Source organism: Impatiens glandulifera, chromosome 5, assembly GCF_907164915.1.
Source record: "Impatiens glandulifera chromosome 5, dImpGla2.1, whole genome shotgun sequence".
NCBI classification, from domain to species: Eukaryota; Viridiplantae; Streptophyta; class Magnoliopsida; order Ericales; family Balsaminaceae; genus Impatiens; species Impatiens glandulifera.
The window spans coordinates 45,313,406-45,327,610 of NC_061866.1; the positions used below are offsets into that span (position 1 = coordinate 45,313,406).

At 33.7% G+C, this 14,205-nt stretch overlaps 1 long non-coding RNA gene across 1 annotated transcript; it reads left to right on the forward strand.

Moving 5' to 3' along the window:
* Nucleotides 1-298: 298 nt before the first annotated feature.
* Nucleotides 299-991, forward strand: LOC124940491. The gene is made up of 3 exons (XR_007099468.1): nucleotides 299-424; nucleotides 512-650; nucleotides 733-991. It is a non-coding gene; the product is annotated as an uncharacterized LOC124940491 (long non-coding RNA).
* The last annotated feature ends 13,214 nt before the right edge of the window (nucleotides 992-14,205 follow it).

A 14,205-nucleotide genomic window follows, 5' to 3' on the forward strand; every position in this document is an offset into this window, starting at 1 on the left:
TTTTTGTTGAATTGAATAGTATTTTGTTTATAACTTATTATAATAATATTTTGAATATATATTTTGATTTTTTTTATATTAGTTACTATTGTTATATATTTATTTTGTATATTTAATATACTTTTAATAAAAATATATAATTATTATATTTATTTTAAAATTTTGGGCTACAAAATTTGAATTTACATTTGGGCCTCCTAACATTCAGAATCAGAATCGGCCCGTTTATACCTAGGGTTTCGTAGAGTTTCATAATAAAATGGGAGTGTCCCAAGAGAAACCTATCTCAAATCCCCTTCCAATGCCGCCGTCTCTCAAAATACAGTTTCTTCCATCCATAGATGAAATCATGCCCAAAACTAATACAATAGTTGATGTTTATGATTGTTTATATAGGCTAACCAGCAATGCTTCCGAAAGACTGGTGAGCCTCTCAAGAAATCATCTAAATTTCATTGTTGATCAAAATAAAGTTTTAATTTTTATTTGTATTTTATTCTGTGTTTTGCAGGGTTACTTTCAAGCACTATTCTCATGTATTGAAGGTCTCCGAGCATCTTTGAAAGTTAAAATGCTTGTGTGGTCCTGCTACAGAAGCCAAATCTGTTTGGATAAACAGATTTGGTTTTGTTGAGATGTCTGACATCGAGGTTTGTTTCATTTTTTCTATCATTCAAATCATATTTTTCAATTCTCTTTAATCATTTGGATTTTTTAATATATGATGCGCAGGAAGAGCAGTACGGAAACAATATCAGCTGTTGTTCTTCCAGGGGACTAGGATGCTTCACAAGCCCGTTATGGAGGAGAATGTAGTATAGGGGTGCGGTTTTTTATTCTGTACATAATGTAAGCTCCGAGATAGGTGCTGTTGTCTGGTAGATCTATTATGTAATGTGTTGTTTTTAAATAATTGAGAATGTGTAACCCATGAAATGAAATGAGTTTTTGATAATTTTAATATATATTTTTGTTATTTGAATGCTTATAATATTTGGCACAATTTTGATTAAATTATTGGTGTATTGGTGAATTGGTTCAAGTTTAATTGAGTATTAAGAGTTTTAATTTTAAAAACAGTTTGTATTTGTATTTTAATGTATAAAAAGAACTTTTGTTTCTTTTGAATTTGATACTTTCAAAACTTATGTAACAATTGGACTTATGTATATTTGGATGAAACTCTATTACAGTTATATATATTTTCTCTTAATCAGTTTCCTACTTTGTAGTTGTCTAAACAGAACAATTGACACTAAAATCATTTTTTAGATAAATTTAATATTCATATTTTAGAACTTAAACTTAGGGTTCATTGGTTTTCAACTCAGATCTATACTGTGGTAGGGTACCATTCTACCACTAGACCATTGATACTTTTGTTACCTTTTTTTATTATTAAATCTTGAGTTCAAAATATTCTAATTTGATTATTTTGAACTTTTTCTTAAATTTAAGTTTGGAAAAATAAATAATAAAAAAATGAATTCAATTTTAGGTTTGGTTTTCGAGTTGAAATCCAAACTCGAAAATTAATTCGAAAACCGTATTTGAATTTGAATTGATTTGAAATTCGATTCGAAAACCGAAAATGAAATTCGAATTCGATTTATTCGAATTCGGTCGAATATTCGGTTCAAACCAAATATTGAACACCTCTACTTAAACTATCATTTTGTGTGTGAAAAATCACTCAAATATAACCAGACTAAGATATGACAATAATCTTTGCAATTATTCATGTATTTTATGTAGGGGTGTAAATGAGCTGAGCCGCTCGATTCGAGTTCGGTCAAAATCGAATTCGAGCCGAGCTCGAGCCAGCTCGTTTAAGATTCGAGTCGAATTCGAGTTTAGGTAAAACTCGTTTGATGACTCATTGAGCTTTTTCGAGCCTAATCATATAATTTTTTTTTATTATATTTTTTTTAATCAAAATTTGAAACATCCATAAGACTATTTATGGCTTATTTTTTATGATACCCACACCAAATTTTTTGATACTAAAAGGTATGAGATTTTCAATATTTTAGTATATCAAGATATATCAGAATAATATTTATAAATTAAAAAATATATATATTATATAATACTTATAAGGAAATATAAGGAAATAAATATATTGATATTAATTTAATTATAGAAATATAATTTTTTAAAAATAAAATAAAAAATATATAATTATATTATAATATTATTTAATATATTTAATCTCAATATATTATGGTTTATAAGATATAAAAGTATTTTTATTTTACTATAAGTTTTATAATTTATGAACTATATTTTGATTTATGATTGTTTTTATTTATTAATATGTAATTAAGGATATGAAATATTTTTGCGATGAACAGGTGATTTGATTTATGAATGATGATTTATATTTTTTTAATATAAGAAGATAATATTTAAATATATTTAAATTCGAGCTTATCGAGCCGAACTCGAGCCTATTGTTATATGATCGAGCCGAGTTCGAGCTTAATATTAAAATCTCGATCGAGCTCGAGCTGAGCCAATAAAAAACGAGTCGAGCCGAACTCGAGTCAGGGCTAGTTCGAGCTCAGCTCAACTCGTTTACACCCCTAGTTTTATATTTGTAAATAAAAATAGTTAATTTATTTGTATTGCAATCGTTCTCAATTAAACTATTGTGAAATTTGCAAATCGAACAATATTCATTCTATTTTTTCTTTCCAAATCATCACATTTTTAGTGGTACCTAATTTTGTTGGCTATCACTCTTTCCGATATTTTCAGATTTAAACTTTTGTGTATTTATGATTTAAATGTTATTATGGGAGAAGGAGTAATCTATTTTATGTTTTTTTTTTGTCGACCTCTCCTGCTCAAGTTTGGTTTCTTTAACTCTACCTCAGTGTATTGATAGTGGTCAAAAAGAGTTTTGATCAGTATATGAAAGCTAAGAATCAAATAATTTTTCATTGGAAAGAAAATCTAGAATTATAAGATTCAAATACAATATAATAAGCACAAGTGCTAGAGTCAGGTCTATGATTGCTTATATAAAATAACTCTACTGATACTATTAATAATACCAACAAGGATTAGTCTGGAGTTTGAGATAAAATATAAACAAATTAACTGAAATATGATTACAAAGTTAACACTTGTATTTATTTTTATCTACATAAATTGGACTAAGAAGATAATATTTACACTGGTAAAAAAGTGGTCAAAATCGAGAGTGAAAACTCTCGGTTTTGACCCTATAACTTTCGGTATAGACCAAAATCCGAGAGTTAAGGTAACTTTCGCCATCCCTCGGTATTGACTCCGTCGTTAAAAATAATTGTGTGTTTACCGAAAGATATCCTCTAGTTCTCGGGTTTTCTTCAAATGAGAAAAACCGAGAGTTATTAGCTTAACCTTCGGTTTTTCCTTTGAAAGAAAAACCGAGAGTTATTGAATTAACCTTAGGTTTTTCCCTTGAAAGAAAAACCGAGAGTTATTGAATTAACCTTCGGTTTTTCCTTTGAAGAAAAACCGAGAGTTATTAGCTTAACCTTCGGTTTTTCCTTTGAAGAAAAACCGAGAGTTATTAGCTTAACCTTCGGTTTTTCCTTTGAAGAAAAACCGAGAGTTATTAGCTTAATCTTCGGTTTTTCCTTTGAAGAAAAACCGAGAGTTATTAGCTTAACCTTCGGTTTTTCCCTTTAAAGAAAAACCGAGAGTTATTAGCTTAACCTTCGGTTTTTCCCTTTAAAGAAAACCGAGAGTTATTAGCTTATCCTTCGGTTTTTCCCTTTAAAGAAAAACCGAAAGCTTCCATTTAACTTTCGGGTTTTCTCTAAAAAATTTACAAAATAGCCCTATTGTTTTGTGCTCAACCGAAACCCTAAACCGAAACCTGTTCAGCCAAACCAATCAATTCATAAAACAAAATCATCATTCCAAAATTCTCCAATCAATCATCCCAACAACATGATTTACATTAAACCATTAAACATATTCATATAGTCGAAACGTCTTAGAACTAGCTAGTGGGGGGAGGGGGTGGTTGATATTGCCGCATAAACATTTCAAAACTCTCTAATCTTGCATTCAATTCTAACATTTCCTTCTCCTGTTTTGCACTTTCCCTATCCATTCTTGAAATCAATTCTACCTTTTCCGCTTGGATTTGATTAATCGTTTGAGTTTTTTCTTCATCCCTTTTCTTCAATTCCTCAAGTTCCATCGCCATTCTTTGATTCTCCTCAAACAATCGATCAGTGTCTCGTTGAGAATTGTTAGAACTTCGTAGATCCTGGCGAAAGTGTGTGGGTCGGACGCCTGATCCCATACCGAATACTCCCCCATGTTTTTGACGTCCGAATACTCTCTCCGTCAACTCAAAGTCTGATATTTCCGGTTCGTTACTTAGAACTTCCTCCATCTCAACCTGCAAATTTGAAATAATTTGTCAATTATATAATAATTTATAAACTAGTTATAAGTAATTTAATTAAATTCAATTCACTTACAATTTTCTCTTGCACGCGTTCATCCGGGACGGGAGTTGGGTTTTCTTTTGTCGGTTTTGGGGTACGGGTTGTTGGTGTTCCTTGCCATTACGGGCGGGTTTTTTAAATTCCGGGTAAACGGGTCAGAGTTTTCTTTTTAGAAAACGGGTTAGAGTATAAATATTTTTTTTGGGTATTTTTCTCATAACAGAGCAAATAGAGAGAGAGTAAATTACAGATCTAGGGTTTTCTGGTTTCCTTCTTCTTCTTGTTCTTTGGCTGATCCAGAGTGAGAGATTGGGGGAGCTTTTGATTGTGGAGTAGTCCAATCATTCCTAGTGTAATCACTTCTTTCATTTGAGAGCAGGGCATGTAAGTTTCTACTATTGACATTTGTTTGATTTAGTGAAACTTATCCCTCCCGTGGACGTAGGTCGATTTTGACCGAACCACGTATATTGTGTTGTCGTTTATTGCTTTGTGCTATTGCAGTTCTTGGTAATCTGTTTATCGTCATAGACGATTTGGAATCTGATTTGCTACAGGTTTTGATTTTTAAGAAGATCCATATTTTGTTGTTGCAAAACCCAACAGTGGTATCAGAGCAGTATTAATTGGTTATCTGTTTTAACATTGGAGCAGAGTGCTCTACTGATTATTTGGCGAAATTCATAGAAGAGATCAACTGGTTTCTTTGCTGGTGTTTTTGTCAGTTGTTAAGGCAGTAATAATGGGGAAATCTAGACCTGATATGGTGAGTCTGAATGGTACAAACTACAGGCAATGGAAACTGATGATCAGTGATCTGTTAGTTTCAGATGATTTGAATGAAGCAATTGAAAATGAGGGTGTTAGACCTGAGACTACAAAAGAGGCTGATTGGAAAAAGATAGATAGAAAGGCCTGCAGCTTTATTCGTTCCCGGGTTGGTGTAAATGTTGTGCACCATGTTGAGAATAAGACTACAGCGTATGGTGTGTGGAGCAAACTTGAAGCTCTCTATGCTGGGAAGTCAGTAGGGAATAAAGCAGCACTGGTACGAAGGCTGGTGAATCTGAAGTACATTGATAATAAATCAATTGCTGAGCACTTGAATGAATTTCAAAATATTTTGAATCAGCTGAGTAGTATGAAGATAAACTTTGATGATGAGGTGCAAGCACTTTTAGTCCTTGGATCTTTGCCTGCAAGTTGGGAGACACTTATTATCACTCTCAGCAACTCAGCACCAAATGGTAAAGTCAACATGGCATTTGTCACCAGTTCCTTACTTGATGAGGAGAATCGAAAGAGGGATAAACCCTCTAAGTCTGATATGTTGGTGGTTGATAGAGGAAGATCAAAAGATAATAGAAGTGGTTCGAGCAGGGGAAAGTCTAGAAGCAAGTCTAGAGCTCCAAAGAAGGATGGTGCTTGCCACTACTGTGGAAAAATGGGTCACTGGAAAAATGAGTGCTGGAAATTTAAAAATGATAAAGCGAAGGGTACAGTGAAGCCCAAAGAAAAGAAAGAACAGAGTGCAGATACATCTGCTTATGCTTCAGATGGTGAACTGACATATGCTTCTAACTGTCAAGACTCCTGTCTTAGCACATCTTCAAATGAAACAACATGGATTGTTGACACAGGTGCCTCATTCCATATAACTCCACACAAAGATTACTTTCAGTCCTACAAAGCTGGTGATTATGGTGAGGTTCGCATGGGTAACAGTGGTGTATCCAAGATAGTTGGTCTTAGTGATGTTAAAATTGAGACAAACATGGGCTGCTTCCTGACATTGAGAGATGTAAGACATGTTCCTGATTTAAGAATGAATTTGATTTCAGCAGGTATGCTTGATGATGGAGGCTACCATAATGTTTTCAGTGGTGGAGCATGGAAGCTAAGCAAGGGTTCATTGGTTATTGCACGAGGTAAGAAATGTTGTTCCTTATACAAGAAAATTTTGAAAATTGTCTATGATGCGGCATATTCTATTTTAATGGAGTCATCCTCTGAGTTGTGGCACAAGAGATTAGGTCACATTAGTGAAAAAGGGCTGAATGTTTTGATCAAGAGGAATGAGTTGCTGAATCTCAAGGATGCTCATCTTGAAAATTGTGAGCATTGCTTGAAGGGTAAGCAGAACAGAGTCTCCTTTAGTAAGTCAAAAGTTGAACTAAAAAAGAATGTCCTTGAATTGGTCCATACAAATGTTTGTGGTCCTATGAAGATTAAATTCATAGGCGGTGCTTCCTATTTTGTAACTTTCATAGACGATGCATCTAGGAAGGTTTGGGCTTATGCTATAAAGTCCAAGGATGAGGTTGCAGCAAGGTTTGAAGTCTTTCACAAGCTGGTTGAAAGAGAGACAGGAAGAAAACTGATGAGGGTGCGGTCAGATAATGGGGGAGAGTACATAGGCTCATTTGATGATTATTGCAAAGAGCAGGGTATTCGACATGAACAGACTGTGCCCAAGACTCCACAACAAAATGGTGTGGCAGAGAGGATGAACAGAACAATGTTGGAACGGATGAGGAGTATGCTCTCCCATGCCAAGTTGGCTAAGCATTTTTGGGCTGAAGCCATGAGCACTGCAGTGTATATGATCAACCGTTCTCCCTCCAAGCCATTGAATAATAAGTGTGCAGAAAGCGTCTGGTCAAGTAAAGATGTTAATTATGACTATTTACGTGTTTTTGGTTGCAGAGCTTTTGTGCATGTTCCAAAAGATGAGAGGTCTAAGCTAGATGCAAAAACTAGACAATGCATATTTTTGGGGTATGGTGATGAAAAGTGGGGATACAGGTGTTATGACCCAGTTGATAAGAAGGTTTTGAGAAGCCGGGATGTGGTATTCCTTGAAGATCAGACTATTGAGAATTTTGAAGATGGTGAAAAGCTTGATGCTTACATACGTGACCTTTCTGGTCTTGAGTTGTCTCATGATGTTGAGGAGATAAGGCCACATGTAGCTTCAGACTCAGATAGTGATGATGATGTTACTCAGGGTCAAGCTGTAGGCCATGGAAATGATACTAATACTGAAACTGATCTTGGTGATAATGTTGAGGTTGATTTTGAAGTTCAACAAGAAGATGGAAATCAACAGAATCAACAAACAGAGGTACTTCGGAGGTCTACTAGGGAGAAAAGATCAAGTTCTAAGTATCCTGCTACAGAGTATGTTCTTCTAACTGATTGTGGGGAGCCTATATGCTATAAGGAGGCTCTTGAGGATGCTCATAAGAAAGAATGGCTAGCTGCCATGGATGAAGAGATGAAGTCATTGCTGAAAAATGGCACATATGATCTAGTTGAAAGACCAGAGAACAGAAAAGTATTACAAAATAAATGGGTGTACAAGATCAAGCAAGAAGGTGATGATAGCAAGACAAGATACAAGGCTAGGCTGGTTGTCAAAGGTTTTGGCCAGAGGCATGGAATCGATTATGATGAGATTTTCTCACCGGTAGTGAAGATGACTTCTATCCGGGTGGTGTTAAGTCTAGCTGCTTGTATGGATCTTGAGGTTGAACAACTTGATGTCAAGACTGCATTTCTCCATGGTGATTTGGATGAAGATGTTTATATGGAGCAACCTGAAGGTTATAATAAGAAAGGTGAGGAAAGCAAGGTGTGCAAACTTGTCAAAAGTCTGTACGGTTTGAAGCAAGCACCAAGGCAGTGGTATCTTAAGTTTGAGTCGTTCATGACCATCCATGGGTACATGAAGACGTCTACAGATCACTGTGTCTTTGTGCAAAAGTTTGCTTCTAATGATTTTATTATACTTCTCCTATATGTTTATGACATGCTGATTGTTGGGAGAGACAAACTCAAGATTGCCAAGTTGAAAAAGGATTTGGCTAAGTCTTTTGAGATGAAAGACTTGGGTCAAGCAAGACAAATTCTTGGAATGTAGGTCATTCGTGATCGGGTGAAGAAAAGGCTATGGTTATCTCAAGAGAGATATATTGAGAAGATTCTAAAATGATTCTGTATGGACAAGGCAAAGCCAGTTGTTTGTCCATTGGCTACACACTTGAAAATAAACAAGACAATGTCTCCCAAGGATAAAGAGGAAAGACAAGAAATGTGCAGTGTTCCATATGCTTCAGCAATAGGCAGTCTGATGTATGCAATGGTCTGTACAAGACCGGATATAGCTCATGCGGTTGGAGTACTTACTCATTTTCTTTCAAATCCTGGTAAGACACACTGGGAAGCGGTTAAGTGGCTAATGAGATATCTTCGAGGGACCTCCAAATACGCTTTGTATTATGGTATTGGAAAGTCACATGTTGAAGGGTTTTCTGATTCAGATATGAGTGGTGATATTGACACAATGAGATCAACTTCAGGGTATTTGTTTACTTTTGGAGGAGGAGCTGTATCATGGCAGTCTCGTCTACAGAAATGTGTTGCTTTGTCTACTACAGAAGCTGAATATATTGCCATTACTGAATGTTGTAAAGAAATGAGATGGATGAAAGAATTGTTGAAAGAAATTGGCATTGCACAAGACAGGATTGTGGTGTTTAGTGACTCACAGAGTGCTATACATGTGAGCAAGAATCCAAGTTTTCATTCACGTTCAAAACACATCCAAAGAAGGTACCATTGGATCCGTGAAGTGCTCGAGAAGAAGGAGTTATACTTGGAGAAAGTGCACACGGATGAGAACGGGTCAGATATGATGACAAAGGGCTTGCCAAGAGGAAAGCATGAGATATGTTGTGCCAAAGCCGGAATGGTTCTGGCAGAAACGTCACGATGATGAATGTTTATAGCAACATTCTCCCATGGCTCGGAAGGGGGAGAATTGTTGGTGTTCCTTGCCATTACGGGCGAGTTTTTTAAATTCCGGGTAACGGGTCAGGGTTTTCTTTTTAGAAAACGGGTTAGAGTATAAATACTTTTTTTGGGTATTTTTCTCATAACAGAGCAAATAGAGAGAGAGTGAATTACAGATCTAGGGTTTTCTGGTTTCCTTCTTCTTCTTGTTCTTTGGCTGATCTAGAGTGAGAGATTGGGGGAGCTTTTGATTGTGGAGTAGTCCAATCATTCCTAGTGTAATCACTTCTTTCATTTGAGAGCAGGGCATGTAAGTTTCTACTATTGACATTTGTTTGATTTAGTGAAATTTATCCCTCCCGTGGACGTAGGTCGATTTTGACCGAACCACGTATATTGTATTGTCGTTTATTGCTTTGTGCTATTTCAGTTCTTGGTAATCTGATTATCGTCATAGACGATTTGGAATCTGATTTGCTACAGGTTTTGATTTCTAAGAAGATCCATAGTTTTGCTGTTGCAAAACCCAACACGGGTCCTCTTGAACACTTCAACGACAGATGGAGCCCGTCCCATTTCAATCGTCTGTTGAAAAAAAAATTATATAACTCATAAAAATCTTTATATTAAGTTATTATATAACTCATAACAATCTTACCAACTCTTCTTCAATTTGAGCAAACGGTCTACTTCCCGTATGATGCGGGAATTTCAGCTGCTTTCTGTTAGCTATATTTGTGCTACTATTTTTCTGAAATTCAAATAAAAAAATTGAAGTTAGAATAACTAATATCATATTTTATTTGAATTATGAAACCGTACCTTAAATTTCTCCGTAAAGAAATGGTTGCGATATTTCACTTTTTGTCGGAATGTACTCCTAACAGCAAACTCGAGGAATTTGTCAACACCTTCCTCGTAATCTGGATGATCTCGACGTAAGGTCATCCAGCTTTTATCGGGTACTTCCATCTTTCTAATAAAATGGAAAAAAAACCCTTAATTATTTACTTAAATTTGTCTAAATTAATTATGCTTACATAATTGTAACATAATCTCTACATAAATCAACATAATCAACTAAAATTCCACCTAATCTAACATTATCCAACCAAAATTCCACCTAAACAAACAATAATAAAACCTAACATAAATCAACATAACCAAATATTCATTAAATTAACCTAAAATCAAACCTAATCTAACCTAACCAAATATTCATTAAATTAACCTAAATCAAACCTAAAATCCAACAAAAATCCAACAAAAATCCAACAAAAATCAACCAAACATTCATCAACCTAAATCAAACCTAATCTAACCTAACCAAATATTCATTAAATTAACCTAAATCAAACCTAAAATCCAACAAAAATCCAACAAAAATCAACCAAACATAAATCAACCTAACCAAATATTCATTAAATTAACCTAAATCAAACCTAAAATCCAACATTCATCAACCTAAATCAAACCTAAAATCCAACAAAAATCAACCAAACATAATCTAACATAAATCAACCTAACCAAATATTCATTAAATTAACCTAAATCAAATCTAAAATTCAACATTCATCAACCTAAATCCAACAAAAATCCAACAAAAATCAACCAAACATAAATCAACCTAACCAAATATTCATTAAATTAACCTAAATCAAACCTAAAATCCAACAAAAATCAACCAAACATAATCTAACATAATCCAATTCATACAAATTCACAAAAAATCCAATTCTAAATTCAATCCAAAACATACAAATTTCTAAAATCAAATCCAATTCAATTCTAAATTCAATCCAATTCATACCAATTCCAATCAAATCCAATTCAATTCTAATTTCATTCCAATTGTAACAAATTCCCAAAAAATCAAATTCTAAATTCAATCCAAATCCAATTCTAAATCAAATATCTAACATAATTTCAATTAAATTAATTTAACTCAAATCCAATCTGACCTAATCTAAAATCTAATAGATTCAATCCTAAAATCTAACTAATCTAACCTAAAATCCAATCTAACCTAAATCGAAACTAATATATATATATATATAACTTCAATAACTAACCTTCTAATAGCGGTAGTCTCCGGCGGCGGTCTTCAAAGGGCGGCGGAAAGCGGCGGTCTTCAAAGTGCGGCGGAGAGCGGCGGTCTTCGAACAGCGGCAACGGCGGTCTTCAATCGGTCTTCAAGCCGCGGGATCCTCGTCGTCTTCGTCTTCGGAGGTCTTCAATCGGCGCGGAATAGATGGTCTTCAAGCGGCGGCGCGGGAGGGACGGCGTGGAGGAAGAAGCGGGGAGATGAGAGCGGGGAGAGAGAAAAGGAAACGGGGAAGAAAAGAAGGGTTTTTTTAATTTAAAACATGATTCCCGGGAGTTATACCAAACCTCTCGGTTTTTATTCAATCAAATTCCGAGAGTTAATTGAAAACTCTCGGGTTTTGATTGTTGAATTTCGAGAGTTTATACTAAAACTCTCGGTTTTATATTTGTTTTTTTGTTATTTATAATTAAATTTAAATGCCCAAAACCGAGAGTTGTATATTAAACTCTCGATTTTTATTTTTTATATTTAAATTTAATTGCCCAAAACCGAGAGTTGTATATTAAACTCTCGGTTTTATATTTTATAAAAACCGAGAGTTCTTGGTAAATCCCTCGTTTTATATGCATATTTCCGAAAGTTATATATTAAACTCTCGGTTTTACAACATCACAAATTATTAAATTATTTGGTTTCTCACTTTCTAATAACGTCGAACAACATTAATTTAACACATTTGATATCCTTAAAACATTTCCCAATCCATATGATCAAACATTACACAAATACGTAGGATAATCAAACATAAACATTCATATATATACACTTCTATATATAATCAAACACATTCATAAACATTTTAACATTAAAGACAATCTAAATTTTTAAATTAAAACACACACTTGATTATATTACTTAGGAGTCTAGATTGGAAGGTAGAAAACCAATTAATTTAACAATTTTGTGAAATGATAATTCCGAAAGTTATATAATTAACTCTCAGAAATATGCATCAAAACCGAAGGGTTTATATAAAACCCTCGTTCTTGAGAAATGTAAAAACCGAAAGTTTATATAAAACTTTCGGTTTTGATGGTTATTTCCGAAAGTTAATTATATAACTTTCGGAATTGGCACTTGACAAATTGTTAAATTTTTTGGTTTTTCACCTTCTAATGACCTTTAACAACATTAATTTAACACATTTGATGTCTTAAAATATTGCACAATCCATATGATCAAACATTACATACATTCATAAGATAATCAAACATGAACATTCATATAGACTTCTCTATAATAATCAAACACAATCATAAATATTTGAACATGAAACACAATATTAATTTTTAATATTCAACACAAAATTGATTATATTAGCTAGAAGTTAAGATTAGTGGGTTAAAAACAAAATAATTTAACAAACTAGTTAGTGTTAAAACCGAAAGTTATAAAATTAACTTTCGGTTTTGATGTGTATTTGCGAAGGTTTTAAATATACCCCTCGGTCTTGACCTTGATCAGAAGTTTTTTGGGAATTGTTAAAACCGAAGGTTTACATGAAAACCTTCGGTTATTACCCTTGTTTAAAAATCTAATTTTTTTCTAAGTATGGGAAGGATAAAAACCGAAGGTTTATTTGAAAACCTTCGGTTTTTACCCTTCCCCATACTTAGAAAAAAAATTAGATTTTTTCAAACATGGGTAAAACCGAAGGTTTATTTGAAAACCTTCGGTTTTTACCCTTCCCCATACTTAGAAAAAAATTAGATTTTTTCAAACATGGGTAAAACCGAAGGTTTATTTGAAAACCTTCGGTTTATACACTTCCCCATACTTAGAAAAAAATTAGATTTTTTCAAACATGGGTAAAACCGAAGGTTTATTTGAAAACCGAAGGTTTATTTGAAAACCTTCGGTTTATACACTTCCCCATACTTAGAAAAAAATTAGATTTTTTCAAACATGGGTAAAACCGAAGGTTTATTTGAAAACCTTCGGTTTTTACCCTTCCCCATACTTAGAAAAAAAATTAGATTTTTTCAAACATGGGTAAAACCGAAGGTTTATTTGAAAACCTTCGGTTTTTACCCTTCCCCATACTTAGAAAAAAAATCAGATATTTTCAAACATGGGTAAAACCGAAGGTTTATTTGAAAACCTTCGGTTTTTACCTTTCCCCATTTTTTTAAACAGCGGTCAAAACCGAAGGTTTATTTGAAAACCTTCGGTTTTTACCCAAAGATTTTTTAAAAAATGGGTCAAAACCGAAGGTTTTCAAATAAACTTTCGGTTTTAGCGATGCGTTTTTTTTTTAAAAAAAGTTGAAAAGTCAACCAAACATAATTATTTAACAACATATTAAACCAAACCAAACCAAACATAATAACAATAATTCATAAATATTAAAACATAACGCATAAAAATATTAATTGTCATAAACCCATAATAAATCCATAATAAATCTACAAATTAATTATTAGATGGGGTGGAAGGAGGGGGTGGTTGATTAAGTCGACTCCTCAACAATACAAGTTCCTGTTCGAGATTCTCTAATCTCTGAGACATTTCGGCCCGGTCCGCTTTGATTTCACTGAGCAGACGACCTCTTTCCGCATCCCTTAATCGGATTTGTTCCATTTCCAGCGTCATCTTTCTTACCTCTTCCTCACGTGCCGCAATTTCTGATTGTGCTATCAGATTCTGGTAACACGGATGCAGTTTCTCTGGTGTACGCCGAAGTCTCTTCCATGTCGAATCACCCATATCCTAAATGCATTTCAGATATATGTATATATATATTAATCAAACAAAATAACGTAAACTAACATAAATCTAGATCTATAATATATATACATATATAAACTTAACAAATTTAAATCTTATAATAAACAAAACAAAAAAAACCAA